Source organism: Hippopotamus amphibius, chromosome 5, assembly GCF_030028045.1.
Source record: "Hippopotamus amphibius kiboko isolate mHipAmp2 chromosome 5, mHipAmp2.hap2, whole genome shotgun sequence".
In the NCBI taxonomy this organism is placed as follows: domain Eukaryota; kingdom Metazoa; phylum Chordata; class Mammalia; order Artiodactyla; family Hippopotamidae; genus Hippopotamus; species Hippopotamus amphibius.
The window spans coordinates 130,003,198-130,031,180 of record NC_080190.1 but is presented as its reverse complement, the minus strand read 5'-3'; the positions used below and the strand labels follow the sequence as shown (position 1 = coordinate 130,031,180).

Sequence of the window (27,983 nt, the reverse complement as noted above, 5' to 3'; positions counted from 1 at the left end):
TTCCTTCTACTAACTTTGGGTTTTGTTTCTTCTTCTTTCTCTAGTTGCTTTAGGTGTAAATTTAGGTTTTTATTTGAGATTTTTCTTTTTTCCTGAGGTAGGCTTTTTTCACTATAAACTTCCCTTTTAGAACTGCTTTTGCTGTGTCCCATAGGTTTTGGATCATCTTGTTTTCATTTTCATTTGTCTCTAGGTATTTTTTTATTTCCCCTTTGCTTTCTTAAGTGATCTATTTGTTGTTTAGTGACATATTTTTTAGCCTCCATGTGTTTGTGTTTTCTGCAGTTTTTTTTCTTGTAGTTGATTTTTAGTCTCATAGCATTGTGGTCAAAAAAGATGTTTGATATAATTTCAATTTTCATAAATTTATCAAGGCTCCTTTTGTGGCCTAGTATGTGATCTATCCTAGACAATGTTCCATATGTATTTTAAAAAGTGTGTATTTTACTGCTTTCAGATAGAAAGCTCTCTATATATCAATTAAGTCCATTTGTTCTAATGTGTTATTTAAGGCCTGTGTTTCCTTATTGATTTTCTCTCTGGATGATCTGTCCATTGATATAAGTGGGGTATTAAAGTCTTCTACTATTATTGTATTACAGTTGATTTCAACTTTTATGGCTGTTAGCATTTGCCTTATATATTGATGTGCTCTTATATTGTGTGCATATATATGAACAATTGTTATATCTTCTTGGATTGACCCCTTGATCATTATGTAGTGTCCTTCTCTGTCTCTTCTAACAGTCTTTATTTTAAAGTAAATTTTGTCTGATATAGGTATTGCTACTCTTGGTGTCTTTTGGTTTCCATTTGTGTGAAATACCTTTTTCTACCCCTTTCATTTTGTAGATGTCTCTAGATCTGAAGTGAGTATCTTATAAGCAGCATATATACAGGTCTTGTTTTTGTATTCATTCAGTCACTCTATGTCTTTTGGTTGGAGCATTTAGTTCTTTTACATTGAAGGTAATTATTAATATGTATGTTCTTATTGCCATTTTGTTAATTATTTTGCATATGTTTCTGTAGATCTTTTCTGCTCCTTTCTTCTTCTTTTCTCTTATGATTTTATGACTATCTTTAGTGTTAATGTTTGGATTCCTTTTCCTTTTTTTGTGTGTACATCTATTATCAATTTTTGGTTTGTGGTTACCATGAGGTTTTTGTATACCAGTGTGCTTTTATACATGTGATTATTTTTTAAGTTGTTGCTTTCTTAATTTCAAATGTATTTCAAAAAACATGCAGTTGTACTTTCAGCCCCTCACAATTATGCTTTTTGATATCATATTTTACATCTAATTATCTTATGTACCCTTTAACTGCTTATTGTGGATATAGATGATTTTATTACTTTTGTCTTTTAACCTCCCTACTGGCTTTGTGAGTGGATGATTTACTACCCTTAATATATGTTTGTCTTTACCAGTGAGCTTTTTCATTTCATAATTTTCTTGTTTCTGGTTCTGGCCTTTTCTTTTTTGGCTAGAGCAATTCCTTTGACATTTGTTGTAAAGCTGGTTTGATGACGCTGAACTCTCATCTTTTTCTTGTTAGTAAACCTTTTGATTTCTCCATCAAATCTGAACAAGAGCCTTGCTGGTAGCAAGTTTTTGTCTATAGATTTTCCCCTTTAGTCACTTTAAATATATTGTGTCACTCACTTCTGGCCTGCAGAATTTCTCCTGAAAATTCAGCTGATAGCCTTATATGTTATTTGTTTCTTATCCCTTGCTGTTTTTCATAGTGTCTCCTTATCTTTAATTTTTGTTATTTAATTACACTGTGTCTTGGTGTGGTCCTTGTAGAGTTCCTAATGTATGGGACTCTGCACTTCCTGGACTTGAGTGACTGCTTCATTTCTTAGATTTGGGAAGAATATTCTCAGTCCCTTTCACTCTCTCTTCTCCTTCTGAGACCCCTATAATGTGAAAATTAGTGTACTTGGTGTTGTCTCAGAGGACTCATAAACTTTCCTAATTTCATTCTTTTTTTTTCTATTCAGTGGCAATGATTACCACTATTCTGTCTTCCTGCTCACTGGTCCATTCCTCTGTATCATTTAATCTAGTATTGATTCCATCTAGTGTATTTTTCATTTCAATTATTATATTTTTCATGTCTGTTTGGTTGTTTATTATATTTTCTAACTCTTTGCTAAAAAATTCTAACTTCTTGCTCTGTGTATCTATTCTTCTCCCAAGTTCTTTGATAATCTTTACAGTCATTGCTCTAAACTCTTTCTCAGGTAGATTGCCTATCTCCACTTCACTTATTTCTCCTTCTGAGTTTTGATCCTATTCCTTCACCTGGAACATGTTCCTCTGCCACCTCATTTTGTATAAGTTGCTATTTGTATTTTTATGTATGTGGTAGGTTGGTTATATTTCTCAACTTTGGAGAAGTGGCCTTCTGTAGGAGATGTTCTATGTGTCCCAGCAGTGCACTTCCCTCTTGTCACACAAGCTCTATGCTCTAGGGATTCTTCTAAAAGGGCTGTGAGGGTCCTTCTGTTGTGCTGGGCTATATGTACAGTCTGGTAGGGTTGGTTGGCTTCTAGCCCAGTTGATTTCCAAGCCTTGCCTTGTGTGGATGCTGCTGACTGCTGTTTAGCAGGGCCAGGTCATGAAGTGGCTGGCTGCAGAAACCTATGGGGCCCCAGGGTTAGTGCTGACTCACTGGTGGGTGGACTCAAGCTCCCAAAGACTCCAGGGCTATTGCCCAACAACCAGCAAGTCAAGCCAGGTCATAGGATTAGTGCTGGACTACTGGCAGACAGAACCAGTTCTTGGAGTCTGGCTACAGGACAAAGGGATCCCAGATCTTGTTTCAGGTTACTGGTTGAAGGGGGCCAGTTCCTGACACAGTTGTGTGTGGGGTCTGGGGTGTCCTGAAGCTTATGTTGGCATGCTATTGAACAGGGCCAGGGCCCAAATGGTTCTTGGGTAGGGTCTGGCTTGATGTGAGCAGTCTGGTTCTGAACACTGTGGGATCATAGTTTTCTCATGTCTAGTGTCTGCCCTCTGGTGAATGAGGCTGGTCTAGAGGCTAGTGCGGTCTTCCTAGACAGAGGCTCTGGTGCCTGTCCACCTGTAGGTGGAGCTGAGTCTTGGCTCTCTGGTGGGCAGAGCTGCATCTAGGGGCATGTCTAGAGGCAGCCATGGGCTCAGTGAGATTTTAGACAGCCTTTCTGCTGACAGGTGGGCCTGTGTCCCTGCCCAGTTAGTTGTTTGGCCTGAGGTGTCCCAGCACTGGCCTCTACAGGCTGTTGGGTGGGGCTAGGTCTTCACACTAATGAATCAAGTTGGCAGCTGCCAGGAACAGTGTTCACAAGGTAGTATGTTCCCAAATCTGGCTGCCACTAGTTTGTGTCCCCAAGGTGAGTTTTATCCCCCCACCTCTCCAGGAGACTCTCAAAGATGAGCAGTTATATCTGGCCCAGGCTCCTATCAAATTACTTCTATTACCCTCAGTCCTGGTGCATGTAAGATTCTGTGTGCACCCCTTAAGAATGAAGTCTCTGATTTTCCCAGTCCTATTGGGCTCCTGAAATTAAGCCCTGCTAGCCTTCAAAGCCAAATGCTTTTGGCAATTGTCTTCCTGGTGCAGGACCCCTGGGCTAGGGAACCCCATGTGAGGCTTAGAATTCTCACTCCTGTAGGAGAACCCTGCAATATAGTTATTCTCCAGATTGTGGGTTGCCCACCCGAGGGGTATGGGGTTTGATTACATTGTGAATTTGCCCCTCCTACCCATCTCATTGTGGTTCCTTCTTTTTTCTTTTTTAATATTTATTTATTTATTTATTTATTTATTTATTTATTTATTTATTTTCTTATGACTGCATTGGGTCTTAGTTGTGGCATGTGGGCTTCTCTCTAGTTGCCACCCGAGGGCTCAGTTGCCCTACAGCATGTGGGATCTTAGTTCCCTGACCAGGGATCAAACCATCATCCCCTGCATTGGGAGCTGGATTCTTAACCACTGGGCCAACAGGGAACTCTCCCTGTGGTTCCTTCTTTATGTCTTTAGTTGTAGAGGATCTTTTCTGGTATGCTCCAGTCTTTTTCACTAATGGTTGTTCTGTAGATAATTGTGATTTTGGTGTGTTCATGAGAGGAGGTGAGCTCAGGGTCTTTCTACTATGCCATCTTGGGTGCTCTTCCTCCTCTTCCCTTTTTTGTTTTGTTTATTTGAGTCCTTTCTGTTTTCTTCTTCTCTTGGTTTTATTGATCTTTTCTATTTTTTATCTCTATTTTATTTATTTCCTCTCTGATCTTTACTATTTTCTTCCTTCTCCTGATTTTGGGCTTTGTTTGCTATTCTTTTTTTAGGTGGTAGTTTAGGTTGTTTATTTTAGTTTTTTTTTTGTTTCTTGAGGAAGGCTTGTATCACTATGAACTTTCCTCTTAGAACTATTTTTTCTGTGTTCCACAGATTTTGGATCAATTTGTTTCCATTTGCATTTGTTTCAAGGTATTTTCTGATTTTTTTCTTTGATTTCATCACTGACCCATTGGCTATTTAGTAGCATGTTGTTTACTCTCCTTGTTTTGGTTTTTTTCTTGTTTTTCTCTCTGCAGTTGATTTTGTTTAATACTGTTGGGGCCAGAAAAATGCTTTTTGTAATTTCTATCCTCTTAAATTTTTTGAGGCTTGTTTTGTGACCTAGTATGTAATCTATCCTGTACATTTCATGTGCACTAGAAAAGAATGTGTATTCTGCTGTTTTGGGATGCAATGTCCTGTAGATATTAAGTCCAGCAGGTCTATTGTGTCATTTAAGTCTACTGTTTCCTTTTTGATTTTTCTGTCTGGATGATCTGTCCTTTGATGTCAGTTGGGTGTTAAAGTCTCCTACTACTGTTGTATTGTCAGTTTCTCCTTTTATGCCTGTTAGCATTGCTTTATATATTTAGGTGATTCTGTATTTGGTGCACATATGTTAATGAATCTAATATCCTCTTCTTATATTGATCCATTTATCATTGTATGATACTCTTCTTTGTCTTTTGCAATAGCCTTTATTTTAAAGTCTATTTTGTCTGATATGAGTATTGCTGCCCCTCTTTCTTGTCATTTCCATTGGCATGAAATATATTTTTCCATCCCCTCACTTTCAGTCTGTGTGTGTATTTTACCTTAAAGTAAGACTCTTGTAGGAAGCTATCAGAGTTTTTTTTCCTAATCCAATCCAGCCACCCTATGTCTTTTGATTGATGTATTTAGTCCATTGACAGTTAAAGTAATTATTGATAGATATGTACTTATTGCCATTTTATTGTTGCCTTCCAGCTGTTTTGGTAGTTAATTTCTGTTCATTTCTTCTTTTTGTTTCTACTGTTGTTTTTTGATGATTTTCTTTTGTAGTATGTTTGAGTTCCTTTCTTTTTAGCTTTTGTATATGTATTCTAGGTTCTTGATTTGTGGTTACATTGAGTTCATATACATTGACCATAGTTATATCTACTTAATTTAAACTGGGATAGTCATTTAAGTTCAAACACATTCTAAAAGCTCCATTTTTTACTCCACTCCCCCACATTTTTGTGTTTTGATATCATATTTTACATCATGTATGTTCCTTTACTGTTTATTATAGTTATAGTTGCTTTTATAATTTTTTGTCTTTTAGTCTATGCACTGGCTTATTTAAATGATCTTCAGATTTGCTATGTATTTGCCTTTCCTGTCAGGAATTTTCCTTTCCTATATGTTCTTACTCTTTTCCATTTAGCAAAGACCCTTCAACATTTCCTTTAGGATGGTTTAGTATTGTTGATTTCTTTTAGTTTTTGCTTGGCTGAGAAGTTATTTATCTTTCCTTCCATTCTAAATGATAAATCTGTTGGATGGAGTATCATAGGTTGCAGGTTTTCCCTTTTCAGCACTTTGAATATATCATGCAACTCCCTCTAGCCTGTAATGTTTCCACAAAGAAATTAGTTGATACTCCTATGGTGATTCCCTTGTGTATGTATATGACTCTTTGTCTTTCTCTTGCTGGCTTTAGAGTTATCTCTATATCTTTAACTTTTGCCATTTTAATTATGATATGTCTTGGTGTGGCCCTGTTATTCTTCATCCTGTTTGGGACCTTCCATGATTACTGAACCTGGATATCTGTTTCCTTCTTTAGTTTTGGGAAATTTTCAGCCATAATTTCTTCACATACATTTTGATAACCTTCCCTCTGTCTATTCTCCTTCTGGAACCCCTAAGATGTGACTGCTGGCATGTTTAATGTTATCTCATAGATCTTGTATGTTGCACTCTTTTTGAAAAATAATCTGGCTTTCTGTTTGCTGTTCTGATTGGGTGGTTTTCGTTATTCTATCTTCCTGATCATTTATGCATGCTTTGTCATTTAGTCTGCTATTCATTACTTATAGAGTGCTTTATATCTCAGATATTCAATTATCTATTTTTGATTGGGTCTTCTTTGTAGTTTCTAGTTCCTTGTTAAAATAAGCTCTCTTAGGTCAGTTCTCTTCCCTAATTCAGTTCATTTTTGTTACCAATGTTTTGAATTCTTTGCTAGGTGGATTGCTTATTTCTCTTTCATTATTCATTTTTTTTCAGTGGTTTTCTCTTACTATTTCAATTGAGAGTAGTTCCTCTGCCTTTTCATTTTACTTAACTTCTCTGTTTCTATGAATTTAGGTGAAACTTACTGTGGCCTTGAAGGGGTGTTCTTATGTTGTAGTGTCCCCTATGTAGATTTCATTTACTCAGTGCCTTTGGTGAGAAGGCTGGATTTGATGTGGACACCAGTCACATCTTTTCTCAGGGTGTGCTGGTTATTATCACCTTGGTAATGGGTGTGGCTGCTGTCACCCTACTGGGGCTATGTCCCAGGCCTCTGGTCACCTCCTCATTTCTAGATCAAGTCCTTTGCCAGGTTCTCTCTACCCTAGATCCAGTGCCAAGCTGGCATAGATTGAGCAGGCTTGGAGGATGTTCACTCAGCTTGGAGTGGAGAGTGGTGAGGAAGCATTTGCTAGGGCAGATCCCTTTCTGCCTGCCTGGAGGCCAGCCAGCACCTGTGCACTCCTCACAAGTGGTGTCTAGTCTTCTTCAGTCTTCTACCTGTCCCAGCAGCTCTCCAAGCAGCCAAGGTGGCTTGTCTCTTATGCACAGGACCCAGGATTGGGATGCCCAGTATGTAGCTCAACCCACTTACTCTCCAGGGAGAGTGTTTGCCACTGTGATCTTTTTCCTCTTAGTCCCCTCTTAGGGGTACAGGTCCTGACCCAATGCTTTTCTTCCCATCCTACCTGATTATGTGTATATCTTTCTTATAACCTCAGTTGTTTAAGAGTCCTTTTGCCAACTTCCAGTTAGTTTTCTATGGGAACTGTTCCACATGTAGATGCATTTTTGATGTGTTTGCCAGAGAAGGTGAGCTCTACATCCTCTTACTCTACCATCTTGATTTCTTTCCCTGTCTCTTCTTATAAGGACACCAGCAATATTAGATTAAGTGCTCCCTCAAAGCCAGTATGACCCCACTTTAACTTATATTTTTAAAGACACAAGTTCCAACATTCAAAAAGGTTAGGACTTTACCATCAGGAGGGGACACAATAATTCAACCCACAGCACCCCAATACTTACCACTTCTGTTGCTCTTCCTCCATTCCCATAGATACAGTTTTCCTCTAGTATCAGTTTTCTTCATCCTGAAGAACTGCTTTTAGAATCTTTGTAGAGCCATTCTTAGATAAAATGTCTTTAATTTTTCTTAATCCAAAAATGTCTTTAGTTTTTATTCTTGGAAGATAATTTCACTGGATATAGAAATATGGTTTGACATTTCTTTTATTTCTTCACATTAAAGATGTTCTATCCTATAGCCTCTGTGGCTTTTAATGAGAAATCCAGGGTCATTTGAATTGTTATTTCTCCGGAAGCACCTTATAATCTATTTCTAGTTTAATTTTTTTCTGTATTTTTATTTTCTATTAGTTTGCTTTTAATGTTTTGAGGTGTGATTTTCTTTGAGCTCATCTTGTTTGGGGTTTGTTGAGTGTCTTGAATCTGTAAATTTATGTCTTTTAGTAAATCTGGGATAATTTTAGCCATTATCTTTTCAAATACTTTTCCTGACTAGTGTTTCTCTTTTTCACATGAAACTCTAATTACATTTATATGAGACATTTGATATTGTTCCTCATGTTATTCAGGCTCTGTATTAAATTCGATATTTTTCTCTGTTTTTCAGATTGGATAATTTCTATTCATCTAGCTTCAGTTTCACTCACTCCTCCCTCTTATATTTTCATTCCGTTATTAAATTCACACAGTGAGACTTTTAAAAAATTTCAGATATTGTGTTTTTTAGTCCTAAAACTTGCACTTATCTTTTTTTTATAGTCTCCGTTTCTCAGCTGAGTTTCTTTTCATGAAATTCAAGTGTGTTTTCAATTACTTCATTGAGCATAGTTGTAATAGCTGCTATAAAATCCTTGTCTTACAGCTCCAGCATCTAGGTCATCACAGATTTGGTATCTGTTGGTTGTCTTTTCACTTGAGAATCTGTCCCATTTGTTTTGTTTTGTTTATTTATTTATTGGTATGTTAATGGTAGCATGTATAACATTGTGACTCATATTGTGTAGACTCTAGAACCTGTTCTAATCTTCTAGAGAATGTTGAGTTTTTAAAAAAATCAGGCACTCTGCCTGGGAGGGACAGATAGAATGCTTTGTAAAGGACTGGGAGCATAGTGACACCACGTGGGGCTCCACAGTGCGCTGCTCCTCCACAAAGGATTTTGGTACTATCTACACTCCAAATACTCCAATGGGACAATGACTTCAAAGAGAGCCAATCTAGAAACAGCTGTTGGAATGCCTGTCGAAATAGCAGCAATACCTGGAAGGGAATACTTCTTGATGAATGATCATATATGATACTCTGGGGTCTCTTATTGGGGTAGTGGGATCTTCCTAGGAAATCAAAGATCTTACAGCAGTACTTGGTGACAAAGGCCAGCGAAATCTGATTTGTTTCTGTTACCAGAGTTCATTATATAATAATACATTATATAAACTACATAATCTGATGACACTTGCAGAAACTTGGCTGCACCAGGGTAATATTTTGAATAGAGTTGTTATTTTAGTGTGGTTTTAGTCCCATCCATCTTTTAAATAGTTAATAATCTGACTATTGTGATTCTTACTTCAAATTCTCTTAACATGCTCTTGCTACAAGTGGCTGATGAAGACAACATTTATTTGACAAAGGCATTTCCTTGATTTCTTGATCTGTGTTACATCTGTCTTAGAGATTAAATAATTATATACTTCTGGAAAGTAATGAATATTCTGGGAGGACAAAATTCCAAAGAGGCCTAAAGAGATCATCTTGTTTAACCTCTGACCTACTTAGGGAGAGAACTCCATTGGATGGAGCATTTCTGGTCTCTCTATTATGGTTACTCTGCTTTTGTTGATTCCAAATGTGCTTCTGCAAAGAGGGAAGTGAATTCAGTGAACAACTTTATTAAACAAGAGATTGGCTTATTCTAGGACTTTCTGTGTCTTTTCATTTAGGCCTGAGTTTATGCTCTCCTGGGTCCTTTGATTCTAATTTTTACTTTCAGTCTATATGTATCCCTTGGTCTGAAGTGGATTTCTTGTAGGCAGCATATAGGAGGGTCTTGTTTTTGTATCCATTCAGCCAGTCTGTGTCTGTTGGTAGGAGCATTTAATCCATTTACATTTAAAGTGATTATTGACATGTGTGTTCCAATTACCATTTTCTTAATTGTTTTGGGTTTGTATTTGTAGGTGTTTTCCTTTTCTTGTGTTTCCTACTTAGAGAAGTTCCTTTAGCACTTGTTGTAAGGCTGGTTTGCTGGTGCTGAGTTCTCTTAACTTTTGCTTGTCTGGGAAGCTTTTGATTTCTCCCTCAAATCTGAATGAGATTCTTGCTGGGTAGAGTATTCTTGGCTGTAGGTTTCTCTCTTTCAGGACTTTCAGTATATCCTGCCATCCCCTTCTGGCCTGCAGAGTTTCTGTAGAAAGGTCAGCTGTTATCCTTATGGGTTTTCCCTTATATGTTATTTGTTGCTTTTCTCTTGCTGCTTTTAATATTTTTTCTTTGTGTTTAATTGTCATTAGTTTGATTAATATGTGCCTTGGTGTATTTCTCCTTGGGTTTATTCTGTATGGGACTCTCTGTGCTTCTTGGACTTGGTTCATTATTTCCTTTCCCATGTTGGGGAAGTTTTCCACTATAACCTCTTCAAATATTTTCTCAGACCCTTTCTTTTTTTCTCCTTCTTCTGGGATGCCTATAATTCGAATGTTGGTATGCTTAATGTTATCACTGAGGTCTCTGAGACTGTCTTCTATTCTTTTTATTCTTTTTTCTTTTTCCTGCTCTGTGGCAGTTATTTCCCCCATTCTATCTTCCAACTCACTTATTCATTCTTCTGCCTCAGTCATTCTGCTGGCTATAGCATCTAGAGTATTTTTAATTTCAGTTATTTTGTTATCCATTGCTGTTTGTTTTTCTGAGTTCTTATGAACTGTTTCTTGTACTTTCTCTATTTTGTCATCGAGATTTTGTATCATTTTTACTATCATTACTCAATTCTTTTTCATGCATTTTTCCTATTTCCTCCTCATTTATTTGGTCTTGTGGGTTTTTTTCCTGCTCCTTTGCCTGAATGGTGTTTCTTTGTTTCCTCATGGTTGTCCAGACTTTTGGGGTTGCTTGTCCTGGTGATAGAGGTGTTTATAGAAGACTGTCCAAGCCTCAGAAACTCCAGAACAGCCAGATGGAAGAGCTGCACAGGGCAAGGTAATGAAGGACGGAACACAGAGCTTCCACGCCCTCTCCCAGCATGCCACTCGCCTAGCGCCTCCACGTGTTCACCAACCGGGATGCTCTGATTCTAATTTTTAGATAATCTGAAAGGGACCTCTTCCTAAAGGCGAGGGAGTGGGTTAATCTTTTTTACATGTTTGAAACAAACATGCTTACTCTATGCCCTTCACTTTTTTCTTCCAAGTTTTCTTCACTCTGTTTGACTAGATCATCACATTACTCTAGGTTTTACTACCTCCTGACTTAATGAGATACATTGCATTGCATTGCACTCATGGTTTGAAAAAAATGTGATTAAAGCATATTGTAGCAGATGTGTCAGGGAGAATACTATTTCTAAGACCGTAGAAAGCCATTGGAAATTTCCCAAGGAATTATTTAATAAATTCTTCTGCTCATGCAACTAAGAATGAGATTATTACTGATATATTCATTCAAGACAAAAAGTAACATAGAAAAGAGAAGATTGTTTGATTAGAGAAAGAAATAAAAGCAAAAAAGATTTTAAGACATAATTCTAAAATGAGCTTATAGATGGTCTAAAGAACATCTGGGTAGCCTACAGTGAATAGTTAAACTCTTTTTTTTTTTTTTCAAAAAAATCAAAAGATGAAAAAGAATAAAAAGAAAAAAAAAGACTTTCAAGCAGTCATTCACTAACAGCATGGATCAGTGTGACTGCTGGAGAAAACTGCAGAGACGTTTTTGTGTAAATAATACAGATAATTGAGGTTTTAAAGCATTTTGTTCTAAAGTTCCCAAGGGAAGATCTTACCTGATAAATAGTGAAGATAAACAGAACCTTTAGGTTTTTAATAGCAACTCTACTTTTGACCAACTTGGTTCAAGATTTTTCTTGTAGCCAAGTGACACAACACATTTAACAGTCAGTTTGGGGCTATTTAGAGCTCTGCATGTTTCTATACTTTTCCTCTCCATTGATTCATTTACTTTTACGCAGGGAAGGGGAAGAAACCAGTTATTTGGTTCTTTGTTATAACAAATGTTTGATTGGGTGAGAATTGCTGACTAAAATGATAAAGTCTTTTTGTGATTCTAATAATTAGGAAAGCAGTGTCACCACCACTTTCATATTGATTTATCTGAAATTTAACATTCAAGACTAATTATTCTAAGGGTTATAAGAATAGTTTGGATAACACCTACAAATTTTACCAACAAATTCTGTCTATAGTATAATACTTTTGAATTATTCTTCTGATGGTTTTATATACATTTTGAATTGCTTTTCATATCCTCATTCATATTCTGTTATCCTCTATCATAGAATTGTTTTCACATGTCCAATAATGGCTACTTCACATTATATATTTGGAAAAGGTTGATGTTCATGCTTTTGTATATCATGATGAGTAATGCAGTTAAAAGCATATGTGGCCAGATTGTCTGCCATCTAGAAAACTGTGTGCCAGTCAAGCGGACAGTCTAATCATTCCTTTCCTCCTCTTCACCCTATACACCCTATAGATATATGCACTCACATACATACCTTATCCATTACAGTTTTAGATTCTTAAAAATACTCTTTTCTTTGACCATCTCTTTCATCTTTTGCCTAAAAAAATTTAAAAAAACAAACAAAGCCAATGAAACTCCAATAGTCTGAAATTTGTCTAACCTAGTCAACGGTTTTTCCTGCTCACACATTCTCCATTTATAGGCTTGGCTTAAGCCACAATATAGGCTTATTAGAGTTAAGATTGAAGAGGGCTTAGAAAAATGCCTAGAAAGCGTACTGGAAGGTGTAGATCTCAGAAAAATCAGTTGAGAACATATCTACAAAGTAGGAAGCACAATCAGAGAGAGAAAAATAATCCCCTATTTCAAACAATTAGAAACAGTAGATGGGCCAGTGGTCAGAAATTCTACCCTATTTGGATGGGATGATGGAATGAGGAAATGGGGATGACACAGTGAGGACAGTGAGGAAACAAATGGATGTGCCATCTTTGCAGGGAATAATAGTAAAGGCAGAGTGCAAGTGGATATCTCTGAGTGATAGTAATCCTATGCTGACAACCTGGTGTGAGAGAAATGTAAATACTAAAACAGTTCACTTACATGCACAACTCTTTATTTAAAGAAACCTCAAGGTATACCATGAGAATTTCTGCTGGCCTAGAATTCTGACCTGGTCTCTTCATCTACATAGATCTCTTCCAAATTGATGGTCCAGGGAGAAATATTATAATTCACAAATAATATAAACCAGATAACAGCACAGGATCAATACAAAAATATTGTAAGTAAGAAGGAAGAAAGGAATAAGAAAAGTAAATGACAGATGAAAAACATTCATTGGAAAAATGTTACTAAGAAGTGTATAAAAATAAAACAAATATGTTTTACAAGTATGAATTCAGAGTAGAAATTTGGGAGTGTAGGGGAGATATGATGACAACCAGAGGAGATAAACAGAAGCAGTTATAATTCAGGAATGAAAGAAAAGAAAAAAACTACCATTTTCGTTGGAAAGACGTTTTATAAGTAGCATAAGGGAGACTGAGCACTATTGAAAATGTAAGTTATAAAGATAGAATTGAAATGAAGCGATAATGAGCAAAGGGTTAAAAATAGAGGGAAGGATAAATATTGGGCACAAAGACAATTCAATCAAGTTTAATTGGTGGTTTTGGAAAAGAGAATAAAACATAGGAGAAATAATTTTTAAATTATCTTCACTTTCTATTGCTGCATAACAAATTTAATAAATTAAAACAACACATTTATTATCTCATAGTTTCTGCAGAGTAGAAATCCAGCTTGGCTCTATTGAGTTCTCTGCTTAGGATTTCACAAAGCTGAAATCAAGTTGATCAACTATGTTCTTATCTGAAGGATCTTGGAATGAATCTGCATCCAAGCTTATTCAGGTTGATGGCAAAATTCAGGTTTTTTGGCAGCTATAGGACTGAGGTCCCTGTTTCCTGGCTGTTAACTGTGGGTCACCCTCACCTTTTAGAGGGCTGCCTGCCTTCCTCATTATATGACTCCATCTATCTTCAAAGCCCGAAACAGCACATCGAATTATTCTTGTGCTTCCAATCTCTCTGACTTTTTCTTCTATCAACCTGAGAAAACTCTCTGCTTTTTAAAGGGCTGATGTGATTATATTTGACTCATCCAGATAAACTCTTTATTGTGTGATAAATTGTGCCATTTAATCTAACATAGTCATGGGAGAGATAATTCATCATAATCACAAGATCCAAAGATTAGAATGGAGAATACTAGGGGTGATTTTTAGAATCCTGCTTAACACAAAAATATAACTATAAAAAATTCCTCCAAAATAAAGGAAGAATTAAACTTACAGTTTCAAAGGGCAAGTTGTCCTTAAAAATAAATGCAGATACCATAATGATGGTGTCATGCATTGTGCATTTGTCGGAACCCATAGAATGTACACCAAAAAAGAATGGTAATGTAAACTATGGACTTTGGATGATAATGACGTGTCAATGTAGGTTCATCAGTTGTAACAAATGTACTGCTCTAGTGGGGCTATTGATAATGGGGGAGGCTATGCATGTGTGGTGGCAACGGTATATGCAAAATCTCTGTATCTTCCCCTCGATTTTGCTGTGAACTTAAAACTGCTCATAAGAAGTCTTAATAGTAAGCAAATAAATACATAAACACAGAATGATAAAAATTGACATGTATCCTAGAAATATTACTGTACTTCAAAAAAAAAAAAAAAGAGAGAGAGAGAGAGAGCAACACTATTAACAATATCTAAGATATGGAAACAACCTTAATGTTCATTGATGGATGAATGGATAAAGAAGACTCACAAAAGAAGTAAAACCCATCATTTCTGACAACTTGGATAAACCCTGAGGACATTATGCCAAGTGAGAGAAGTCAGAGAAAGAAAGACAAGTACTAAATAATTTCACTTATATGTGCAATCTAACTTATAGAAGCAGGGAATAGAATGGTTGTTGCTAGGGGTGAGGTGGAAATGGGGAGATGGTCAAAGTGTAGAAAGTGTCAATTATGCAAGATGAATCAGTTCTTGAGATCTAACTTACAACATAGTGACTATAGTTAACAATACTGTAATGTAAATCTGGAATTTGCTAAGAGGATAGTTTTAAACTAAGTCTTCTCATCAGACACACACACACACACAAAATAAAAAGAAATGATAACTATGTGGAGGTGATGTACATATGAATTAGCTTGACTGTGGTGATCATTTCACAATGTACATCTATCAAAGCATCAAGTTGTAGACCTTAAACATATACAATGTTTATATGTCAATTACACCTCAATAAAGCTGTTGGAAAAAAGAATTCTGTTTGCCTACAGTATAAAAAAAAAAACCCTCACCCAAAAAGCATAAAAATTCAAACGGGCCTCAGATTTCTCCCTAGTGACATTAAATGCCAGAATAGAATTTAGAATTGCTTGTGAATTTCTCAGCGAAAGAAAGTATAAACAATTTATTTATGCCCAAATAAAACCATCATTTAAGCATAAAAGCCAAAGACAAGCATTTTAAAATATGCCAGAAAACAAGTAATACAGTTCAATTAATCTTCCTTGAATAATGTATTGGAGAACTTCAGCCAGCTAAGTAATGTACAGAAATACTCCAAAAATGGGCTTGTATTCACATAATCAGTGTTATCTGCTACAATATAATATATCCTTCCCCAAGTTTCAATGGCTTAATAAAATAAAAGTTTATTTATTGCTCGTGTCTCTGTTACATTGTGACAGGGATTTTGGCTCCTCCCGTGCTGTAGCACTATCTCCTAAAGCCTCCTCATAGACCTTCTTGGATATTCTGCATTCTACTAGCTAATGATCAAAGTGTAAGAGAATAGAATCATGTGACACGTTAAATTCCTAGACCAGGATATGATGCATATTTCATTGATTAGAACATAATCTGGTGGCCCCAGCCTGATCGAAAATTTTGTTGAGATACGTAATCTTCCTGTGTGTCCAGGAAAACCAAATGGAATTGATGGCTATCTAGCACTAGGAATAGATTCCAGAAGCTTTCGTTCTGTGTCAAAGTATATGTTTCTCTTTTCCTCCCTCACAAAGAAGACATTCATTCTCTAAGGCAGAGAATTCCAAATCCCATCTAACCATTGCATCTAGTTCAAGGTCAAGGCTATGCACAATCTTCTCATCAGATTCAGATATGGCTCCTATGGTCTAAATAAAAATAAATCAAAATAAATTTAAGATTGTTATATAAAAACATCTAAATAAATAAAAATAAATTAAAAAAAAATATGTGTCTTCTTCCCCGGCTCATTGACTATACAGTTATGAATTGGTCCTATCATGATTCTCTGTTAAGATGTGGCATGTGGATGTCTTGTGTCAAGTATGGAGTCTTGGCCCACGTATGCATTATAGTTGGTCCAATGATCATTTCCCCAGTTCATTATAAGCATAATTGAGATGACCATACTTAGCATTAGGCAGTTCACTCACATTAGTTCCCAAACTAGTGGAATAAGAGCTATAATAAAAGGAAAAACCGAGCGGAGACCCCTGAAATTGCCCTCTCCTGCACAGCCAACATATTAAGTGAATCAGCAGAAGCCATACCATATCCCGAGTGCAATGGCCTCATAAAGGCCCAACTAAGGCACTATCTTGGAGAAGATAGCCTACATATTTGGGGCAAGTCCTTTAAGAATGTGGTGAACACATTGAAATATAGCCATTATGTGTTGTTTCTGTGGTTATAGGATGCTGAATGCCTGACTATGGAACATCAAGTGACTGTGCAGCCAGAAATGCTTATCACACACTAACTATTTTCATACCAACAAAGTCATAAGGTACAACATTAATCCACAGTGCAATGGAAATGGTACCTTTGGGACTGAGCCCAAGCAGGCCTGGAGGGCACAAATAAGTCACAGGCATAGATATCACAGAACCTAAGTCACCTACCTCTGCTGCATCTATGCAGCTCACATTTATGTCCTTACTTTGAAGTACCATCTCTTTAGGACACTAGCTATCCAGTGATGGCAAGTTGATTATATCAGACCATCATCACTGTGGAGGTGTGATACAATCCCTCACCAGCCAGCCCTTGATGGCAGATTCATACCAGAGTCCTTCTGCCCTGGACAAGGCTTACAGTTTGCCTTGCCAACCATGGTACTTGGGCCAGCAGCACTTTCCAAATGTACACAGAGTATCTGATTTATTGTCATGAGATCCTATAGAATGATGCCTTAGACCAAGGAAGATGGTGAAGAAAATGCAACAATGGGGATATGGTCATAGGATCCACTAATTGTACCATATAGACATATATCCTAAATAGCTGTCAGCCTATTAGAACATTGAAATGACCTTGTAAAGTTTCAGCTAAGACACCAATTTGGCAATGACATCCGGTTATTTGGAGTGCTATCCATCAAGATGTAGCATATGTATTGAAGTAACAGTTATTATATAGTGGCTGATCTCTGACTGATGGAATGTATGGAACTAAGAACCAAGGGGAAGAGGTAAGAGTGGCCCCTCTCAGTCAGTAACCCTCATAGTGACTTTGTGTTTCCTGTCCCCTTAACTTTATTGTCTGCTGGACTAGAGGTCCTAGTTTGGGGAAGGATTCCTTCCATAGGGAACAGAGTGAGTATTTTATTTTTATTTTTATTTTTTTGGTGTGTGATGGAAACATTTAAGACCTTTATTTTCCTTTTTAAAAAAGCTTTTCCAACTTTCCTGTGACTTTATTGAGATATAATTGACATATACCATTCTGTAAGTTTAAGGTGTACATGTTAATTTGATATACTTGTTTATGTATTTCAAAATGATTACCACCATAGCTTTAGCTGACACCTCACATAATTACCATTTCTTTTTTCATCTACTTTCTTACCATTTTGCAATAATATAATGCAGTATTGTTAACTGTAATCTATATACGGTACATTAGATCCCAAGAACTTACTCATTTATTACTGGAATTTTGTACCCTTTAACCTACATCTCTCATCCACCACCACCCCCTCCCCCACCACCCCCAGCCCCTAGTAGCAACCACTTGACTCTGTTTCTCTGAATTTGGCTTTTTTTATATTCCACATATAAGTGATATCCTTCAGTATTTGTCTTTCTCTGTTTGACTTATTTTACTTAGCATAATGCCCTCAGATTCTTCCATGTTGTTGCATGTGGCAGGATTTTCTTTTTTCTCAAAGCTGAATAATTTTCCACTATATATATGCACACATCTTTATCTATTCATTGATTAATGGGCACTTAGGTTGTTTCCAGATCTTGGCTATTGTAAATAATGCTTCAATGAACATGGGGTGCATATATGTCTTTGAAATCCTGTCTCCATTTCTTTTGGATATATACCCAGAAGTGGGATTGCTGGATTTTATGATAGCTCTATTTTTAAATTTTTGAGGAATCTTCATTCTGTTTTCCATAGCACCAATTTACATTCCCACAAATAGTGCACAAAGTTTCCCTTTTCTCCACCTCCTCACCTACACTTATCATTCTGATGATAGTCATTCTAAGGATAAGAGGTGATATCTCATCACAGTTTTGATTTGCATTTTCCTGATAATCACTAGCAAAGTTGAATGCCTTTTAATGTACCTGTTGGTCATTTGTATGTCTTCTTTGGAAAAATGTCCATTTAGCTTCTTTGTCCATTTTTTAATTTGAATGAATTTTTTCTTTTTTTGCTATTTTTTTTTTCTCACTGCATGGCATGTGGAATCTTAGTTTCCTGACCAGGGATTGAACCCATGGCCCCTGCAGTGGAATCACTGAACCTCTGGGAAAGTCCATATTTTTGCTATTGAGCTGCATGAGTTCTTTACATTTTTTGAATATTAGCTTCTTATGAAATAGATGATTTATAAAAAATTTTTCTCATTCCATACATTGCCTTTCCATTTTGTTGTTTTTTTCTTTTGCTTTGCAAAAGATTTTTAGTTTGAGGTAGTGCCATTTATTAAGTTTTGCTTTTGTTGCTTGTGTTTTTCATGTCATAGCCAAAAAATTATTTCTAAGATCTAAGAACAGTATCAAAGAGCTTTTTTTCCTGCTTTCTTCTAGGAATTTTATGTTTATATTTTTAAGTCTTTAATCCATTTTGAGTTAATTTTTGTGTATGGTGTAAGATAAAGGTCCAGTTTCATTCTCCTCCATGTGGTTATCCCGTTTACCCAACACCATGTATTGAAGAGATTATTTTTTCCTTGTTGAGTATTCTTGGCTCCCTTGTCAAATATTAGTTGTGCAGGTTTTTTTTCTGGACTCACAATTATGTTATGTTAGTCTATGTGTCTATTTTTATGCCAGTCTCGTCCTGTTTTTATTACTATAGCTTTGTAGTACAGTAGGAATTGTGATGCCTACAGCTTTGTTCTTCTTTCTCAGGTTTGCTTTGGCTATTTGGGATCTTTTATGGTTCCATGCAAATTTTAGGATTTTTTTTCTATTACTGTGAGAAATTCCATTGGAATTTTGAGATCACATTAAATCTATAGCTGGCTTTGGGTAGTATGGATTTTTTAACAACATTATGTCTTCTGATCCATGTGTAAGAGACATCATATTTGTTTGTGTCTTTCTCAGTTTCTTTTATCAAAGTCTTGTGGTTTTAAGTATAATATATACTTAAATATATTTAAGTATAATATATATTTTCCACCTTAATGGTTAAATTATTCCTAAGTATTTTATTGTTTTTGATGTTGTTGTGAATGAGATTTTCTTTATTGCTTTTTCAGATGTTTTGTTGTTAATGTATATAAACAACTAATTTCCATATGTTGATTTTGTATCCTGCAACTTCACTAAACTTGTTAATTAGTACTAACAGTTTATTGATAGAGTCTTTAGGATTTTCTTATAATTTTTTATAAGATCGTATTAGAGGAGTGGCTAAGATGGCAGAATAGGGAGACCTTGACCTCACCTCCTTCCACAGGCACACCAAAATTGCAACAATTTTCAAAGAAACTATCTATGACAGCAATCAGAAGATTAGCAGAAAAGATCTTCTACAGCTAAAGATATAAAGAAGGAGCCATAATGAGACTGAGAAGGGGTAGGGATGTGGTATAGTCAAGAACCATAATCCTTGGTAGACTACCCACACATAAGAGTATAAGTACAATTGCAGAGGTACTCCCCAAGGAGTGAGGGGCCCAAGTGTCACATCGGGCTCCCCAGCATAGGGATCCTGCACCAGTAAGATGAGACCCAGAACATTCAGCTTTGAAGGTTAGTTGGGTTTACTTTGGGAGAGCCAGAAGGCTGTGGGGAATAGAGACTCCACTCCTAAAGTGTGCACACAAAATTTTACATTCTCTGAGACTCAGGGCAGAAGCAGCAATTTAAAAGGAACTTGGGTCAGATCCATCTCCTGATCTTGGAGCACCTACTGCAGAGGCAGGATGCAGTTGAAATTTATCCTAGGGACATAGATGCCAGCAGCAGCTATTTTGGGGAACTCATCCTGCCACCAGCTGGTCAAAACCAGTTCTGGAACACCCCAACCAGGCAGTTAACTGGGCAGGGACATAGACCCACCCACTAGCAGGCTGGCTGTCATAGGACTCCTTAAGACCTCTGCTACCCTAGTACCCGGCCCTGCCCAGCACAAGGCCTGCATTAGCCCTGGGACACTCAGGGTCCCCTGTAGCAATCTGTTAGACATGGCCCTGCACACTAGCAGGCCAGCACTAGTGTGAGGACCCAGCATCACCCACCAGGGACAAGTATCAGCCTCAGGAGTCCCTATGCCCTGGTCCTACCCACCTACAGGATGACACTAGTTCTGAGACACTTTTGCCCCTCATCCAGCCACCGTGGGATCCAGCCCCACCCACTAGCAGGGTGCTATCAACATTGGGACACATCAAACCCCATGGTCAGCCATGTCAGGAACTGGCCACCAGCAGGCCAAAAGTAACACTGGGAAGCCCCCCTCCCCCACCACCAGCCCCATAATCAGCCATCCTGGTGGGCCAGAATTAACCCCAAGATCCTCCAGGGCTCTGTAGCTGCTTCATGATCCAGCTCTGGCCACCAACAGTCAGCAGCCTCTTCAATAGGCAGGATGTGGCAACCAAAAGGACCAGGGGCCAGCCACACTTACCAAGCTACCCACAATAGTCAGCCTTCCACAACAATAGGGCCCACACAGACAACATAGGTGGCATACCCTAGAACATATAACTCTTGAGACTAGAGGTGCATGTGCTGCTGGGACCCATGGGATGTTTCCTACATGAGCTCACTTATTGAAGATCAGGAAATATAACTAACCTAACCAATTAAATAGAAATCAAAACAGCAAATAAGGCAAAATGAGGTGACAGAGAAATATGTTCCAGGTGAATGAATGAGATAAAACCCCAGAAGAAGAAGTAACTGAAGTGGAGACAAGCAATCTACCCAAAAGAGTTTAAGGTAGTGACCATAAATATGATCAAAGGACTCAGGAGAAGAATGGATGAACAGAGTGAGAAGGTAGATATTTTTAAGCAAGAGTTAGAAAATATAAAGAGTCAAACAAAGTTGAGAAATATGAAAAGTGAAGTTAAACATACACTAGAAGGAATGAATAAGCAGATTAGATGATACAGAGGAATGTGGCAGCAAACTGGAAGACAGAATAGTGGAAAACATAGAAACTGACCAGAAAAAAGAAAAAAAAAAGTCAAGTCAGTTTAACAGAATTCTGGAATAACATCAAGCTTACTAACATTTGCATTATAGGGGTCCTAGAAGGAGAAGAGAGGGAGAAAGGAACAGGTAATATATTTAAAGACATGATAGCTGAAAAAATCCCTAACCTGAGATATCCAGGTCCAGGAAGCACAGAGACTCCCAAACAGGATCAAACACCTCAAGACACATTGTTTTTAAAATGGAAAAAATGGACAAAATAAAGATAAAGGGAGAATATTAAAGGGAAAAACAACAAGTTATATATAAGGTAACTCTAATAAGACTATTAGCTGAATTTTTAGCAGAAACTCTGAAGGCCAGAAGGGAATGGCATAATATGTTGAAAATGATTAAAGGGAAAAACCTACAAGCAAGATTACTCTACCTGGCAAAGGCTTCAATCAGATTTCATAGAGAGATCAAAAGTTTTAGACAAGCAAAGGCTAAAAGAGTTCAGCACCACCAAACCAGCTTTATAAGAAATATTAAAGAGACTTCTCTTAGTGAAAAAGAAAAGGCTGCAACTAGAAACATAAAATTATGGAAGGGAAAATCTTATTGGTGAAGGCAAATATACAGTAAAGGTAGTAGATCAAACACTTATAAAACTAGTAAGAAGGTTAAAGACAAAAGTAGTCATCTATATCCACAATAAGTAGGTAAGTGATACACAAAAGAATGTAGAATGTAATGTCACAAACAGTAAATGTAGTGGTAGGGATTAAAAATGAAACTTTGTTAAAATGCATTCAACTTAAGAGACAAGTAACATAAAATAATCATATATTGAGATAGAGAAAAATAGATATAGATGTAGATACATGTAGATTTCTTTATATAAACCTTGTAGTAACCACAAATCAAAATTCTGTACTAGATATATACAAAAAAAAAAAAAAGAGAAAGGAATCCATACATAACACTAAAGATAGACATTAAATCACAAGGGAGGAGAAAAAAGGAATGGAACAGCCACAAAAAAACCCACAAAAACTATCCCCAAACAATTAATAAAATGACAATAAGTACATACTTAGCAGTACTTACTTTAAATGTGAAAAGGATAAATTCTCCAATCAAAAGATGTAGAGTGTCTGAATAATTACAAAAACAAGACCCACATATATACTCCCTACAAAAGAATCATTTCATATCTAAAGACACACAGACTGAAGGTTAGGGGATGGGAAAAGGTATCTATGAAAATGGAAACAAAAAGAAAGCCAGGGTAGCAATACTTAGACAGAATAGACTTTAAAACAGACTATACAAGAGAAAAAGAAGGACACGATGATCAAGGGATTGATCTGAGAAGGAGATATAATAATTGTAAAAATATATGCACCCAACATAGAAGCACCTAAATTCATAAAGCAAATATTAACAAACATAAAGGGAGAAATTGACAATAACAGTAGGGAATTTAACACCTCATTTACATCAATGGACAGATCATCCAAACAGAAAATTAATAAACACTGGCTTTAAATGAAACATTAGGCCATAAGGACTTAATAGATATACCTAGAACATTCCATTTAAAGCAGCAGAATACACATTCCTTTCAAGTGCACATGGAACATTCTCCAGTATAGATCACATGCTAGGCCACAAAACATGTATCAGTAAATTTGAGAACATTGAAATCATATCAAACATCTTTTCCAACCACAGAAGTATGAGACTAGAAATCAACTACTGAAAAAACTGAAAAACAATAGAAACACTTGGAGGGTAAACAATATGCTACTAAGCAACCAATGGATCACTGAAGAAATCAAAGAGGAAAAAAAAAAAAAAAAAAGACCTGGAGACATATAAAAAAATAAAGATCCAAAACTATGGAATGCAGCAAATGTAGTTCTAACAGGGAAGTTTATAGCAAAACAAGCTTGCCTCAGGAAACAAGAAAAAATTCAAGTAAACAATCTAACTTTACACCTAAACTAGAAAAAGAAGAAAAAATAAAGTCCAAAGCTGGTAGAAGGAAAGAGATAACAAAGATTAGGACAGAAATAAAGTAGAGACTTTATACACAATAGAAAAGGTCAATGAAACTAAGAGATGGTTTTTTGAAAATATAAACAAAATTGATAAACCTTTAGCCAGACTTAAGAAAAAAAAAGAGAGTGAGAGAAGGCCAAATCAATAAAATCAGAAATGAAAGAAGAGAAGTTACAGCTAATACCAGATACATACAAAGAAATATAAGAGATTACTGTCGACAATTATATGCCAATAAAATGGAAAAACTAGAAGAAATAAATTTCTAGAAATGCACAATTTCTTAAGACTGTATCAGGAAGAAATAGCAAATATTAACAATCAAATTACCAGTAAAGAAATTGATGCAGTAAATAAAAAACAAAAACAAACCCAACAAACAAAAATTTAGGGCCAGATGGCTTCACAGGTTAATTCTACCAGATATTTTATGAAGAGTTAATATCTATCCTTTTCAAACTACAACAAAACATTGCAGAGGAAGGAAAGCTTCTGAACTCATTCTATGAGGCCAGCATTACCCAGATAACAAAACCAGATGAAGATATCACACACGAAAAATTAAAGGTAAATATCACAGATGAAAAATAATGCAAAAATTCTCAGCAAAATATTAGCAAACCGATTTCAACAATGCATTAAAAGGAACATACACTGTGATCAAGTGGGATTCATCCCAGGGATGCAAGGATGGTTCAATATCCATAAATCAATGTGATCACATTAACAAAACAAAAGTTAAAAATTATATGATCATATCAATAGATGCAGAGAAAGCCTTTGACATAATCCAATATCCATTCACATTAAAAACTCTCAACAAAGTTGGTATAGAGGGAACATACCTTAACATAGTAAAGGCCATATATGACAAGCCCACAGCTAACATCAAATTCAATGCTGAAAAGATGAAAGCATTCCCTCTAAGATCAGGAACACAACAAGGATGCTCACTCTTGCCACTTTCAACATAGTATTGCAGTCCTAGCTACAGCAATCAAACAAGAAAAAGGAATAAAAGAAATCCAAATTGGAAAGGAAGAAGTATAACTCTCACTGTTTGCAGATGACATGATACAATACATAGAAAATTCTAAACACATTACCAAAAATTTACTAGACCTCATCAATGAGTTCAGTAAAGTTGCAGGATACAAAGTTAATATACAGAAGTGTGTTGCATTTCTATCCATTAACAACAAACTATCAGAAAGAGAAATCAAGAAAACAATCCCATTCACAATTTCATCAAAAAGAATAAAATACTTGGGAATAAATCTAATGATTTAAAAGACCTGTACTCAGAAAACTACAAGACACTGATGAAAGAAACTGAAGATGGTACAAACAAATGGAAGACACACTGTGCTCAAGGCTTGAAAGAATTACTATTGTTAAAATGACCATACTACCCAAGTCAATCTACAGATTCACAGCAATCATTATCAAAATACCACTGGCATTTTTCACAGAACTAGAACAAATGATTCTACAATTTGTATGGGACCACCAAAGATCCTGAATAGCCAAAAAATATTAAGAAAGAAGAAGAAGAAGAAAAAAAAAACAAACCCAGGAGATATCTCACTCCGTGATTTCAAACTATACTACAAAGCTACAAAAAAGGTAATCAAAACAGTATGGTACTGGCACAAAAACAGACACATAGATCAGCAGAACTGAATAAAGAGCCCAGAAATAGACCCAGAGTTATATGCGTAATTAATGTATGAAAAATGAGGCAAGAATATACAATGGGAAAAAGACAACCTCTTCAGTAAATGGTTTTGGGAAAACCAGACAGTTACATGTAAAAGAATCACACTGGACTACTTTCTCGTACAATATACAAGTAAAAGCTAAAAATGGTTAAAGACTTCAATGTAAGACCCAAAACTGTACAACTCCTAGAAAAAAACATAGGCCATACACTCTTTGGTATAGGCCTTAGCAATTTTTTTTTGATCTGTCTCTTCAGGCAAAGGAAAGAAAACAAAAAGAAATAAACAAATAGGACTGCATTAAGCTTTTAAAAATTTGCACAGCAAAGGAAACTATCACCAAATCAAAAGGCAGCTTACTGAATGGGAGGAGATATTTGCAAATGATATATCTGATAAGGGGTTAATATCCAAAACATACAATGAATTCATACAATTCGACATCAAAAATACTAACAACCTGATTAAAAATAAGCAGAACACCTGAATTGACATTTTTCCTAAGAAAACCCACAGCTGGACAATAGGCATATAAAAAGATGCTCAACATCACTAATCATGATGGAAATGCAAATCAAAACCACAGTGAGATATCATCTCACACCTGTCAGAATTGCTTTTATCCAAAAAAGACAACAAACAAGAAGTGTTAATGAGAATGTGGAGAAAAGTGAATTCTCATGCACTATTGTTGGGAATGTAAAATGATGCACCCACAATGGAAAACAGTATGCAGTTTCCTCCAACAATTACAGATAGAACTGTCATATGATATAGCAATTCCACTCCTGGGTATTGACCCAAAGAAAACAGATAATTCAAAAATCTTAATTGGTAAAGATGTATGCAGCCCTATGTTCATTGTAGTATTTTTTACAATAGCTAAGATATGGAAGCAACCAAGGGCTGACATTGATAGATGAATGGATAAAGAAGTTGTATATATAAACAATGGAATGTTTCTCAAATATAAAAATAAAATGAAGTCTTATCATTTGTAATAAATGGATGGACTTTAGGGTATTATGCTAAGTGAAATAAGTTAGAGAAAAACAAATACTATATGGTTTAACTTATGTGTGGAGTCTAAAAAACAAAACAAATGAACAAATAAAGCTAAACAGAAACAGTCATAGATACAAAGTAAAAACATGTGGTTGACAGAGGAGAGGGGGTGGGAGAGGGGAAGAAAGAAATAGGTAAAAGTAGTTGAAATGCACAAACTTTCAGTTCCAAAATAAATGAGTCACAGGTATTAAGTTTACTGCATGGGGAATATAGTCAATAATTATGTAATATCTTGGTATGGTAACAGATGACAACTACACATCATGGTTATCATTTTGAAATGTCTAGACTACCTGGTCAGTGAAGCAACCAAGACAAGCAGAAGTGCAGGCTGAGGGAGAAAGAATATAGAAGGGGTAGTGGCAAGGAGCATATGTGCTGCAATTTAACCCACTAAACCTTCTGGATTTTTTTTTCTTTTTTCTTTTTTCTTTTCGTTTTTGTTCTTTTGCTTGTTTTTGTTTTAGAATTGTGACAAGCGATCAGTTTGAGCAAGCAGATGCCAGGAGTGGACTGAGCAGGTAAGTTTGTACTTCACTCACACTCTTTGGATTCCAGCACTCTGGTGTGCACCAGCCCACTTCCAATCACCAGTATCTTCATCGCTGTGCCTGAAGACCCCTGAGCTGTATTATATACTTGAAAGTTACTAGGAGAATAGAGTTTTAATGTTCTCACTGTAACATCAAAAACAACAAAATGGTGATTATGTGAGGTGAAGGGCATGTTAACTAACCTTATTGTGGGAAACATTTCACAATATGCATGTGTATAAAATCATCACTGTGTACACCTTATACTTACACAGTATCATGTCAACTGTATTTCAGTAAAGCTGGAAAAAATGATTGGAGGGAGTTGGTGTGTCAGTGATCCTTACTCTTTGAGTGATATATATGGAGGAAAAGTGGGGGAAGTGGGAAAGAGAGAAGGAGGAGAAGAAGAGGGAGAGGGAGAGGGGGAGAAAGAGACAGAGAGATATTTATTTTAAGGAGTTGGATCATTGGTTCATTTTGGAGCTGGAAAGTGTGTTGTTTATAGGATAGACCAGCAGGTTGGTAACTTAGGTGAATTAATATTACAGTCTTGAGTCGGAAATCTGCAGGGCAGGCAAGCAGGCTGGAAATTTGGGCAGGGTTTTTATATCGCACTCTTGGGGCAGAACTCTGTCTTCTTCAGGAAACCACAGTCTTTGCTTTTAAGGCCTTCAGCTGATTGGATGAGGCTCATGTACATTTTGTACAGCAATCTACTTTACTGGAAGTCTACTGATTACAAATGTTAATCATATCTAAAAAATATTTTAACAGAAGCATCTAGGCTAGTGTTTGACCAAATGACTGGACACCATAGCCTAGCCAAGATGACACATAAAATTAGCCATCCTATGTGGCTTGTGTTTTATACAAATGTTTTATAGCATTTCCTCATGAGATTTAGCCTTCATTGCCCATATGGTGACTTAATACACCCTTTATTGGCTTCCTTCTCTTCTGTTTGTCACTATATTACTCCAATACCTCCAAAAAAATCATGTGTTTTTGAATGCTTGGAAGAGTATTTCATTATTACATTTTGAAATATTTGTAGGATCAAATCTTCTGTAATAGATAAATTAGA

The 27,983-nt window shown here is 36.3% G+C and overlaps 1 long non-coding RNA gene across 1 annotated transcript in view; it reads left to right on the top strand.

Moving 5' to 3' along the window:
* Positions 1 to 27,983, top strand: part of LOC130853050 (uncharacterized) — a 138,459-nt gene that overhangs the window by 56,133 nt on the left and 54,343 nt on the right. The window contains exon 2 of the long non-coding RNA XR_009053654.1: positions 26,831 to 26,884. This is a non-coding gene — a long non-coding RNA (uncharacterized LOC130853050). The remainder of the gene's footprint in view (positions 1 to 26,830; positions 26,885 to 27,983) is intronic.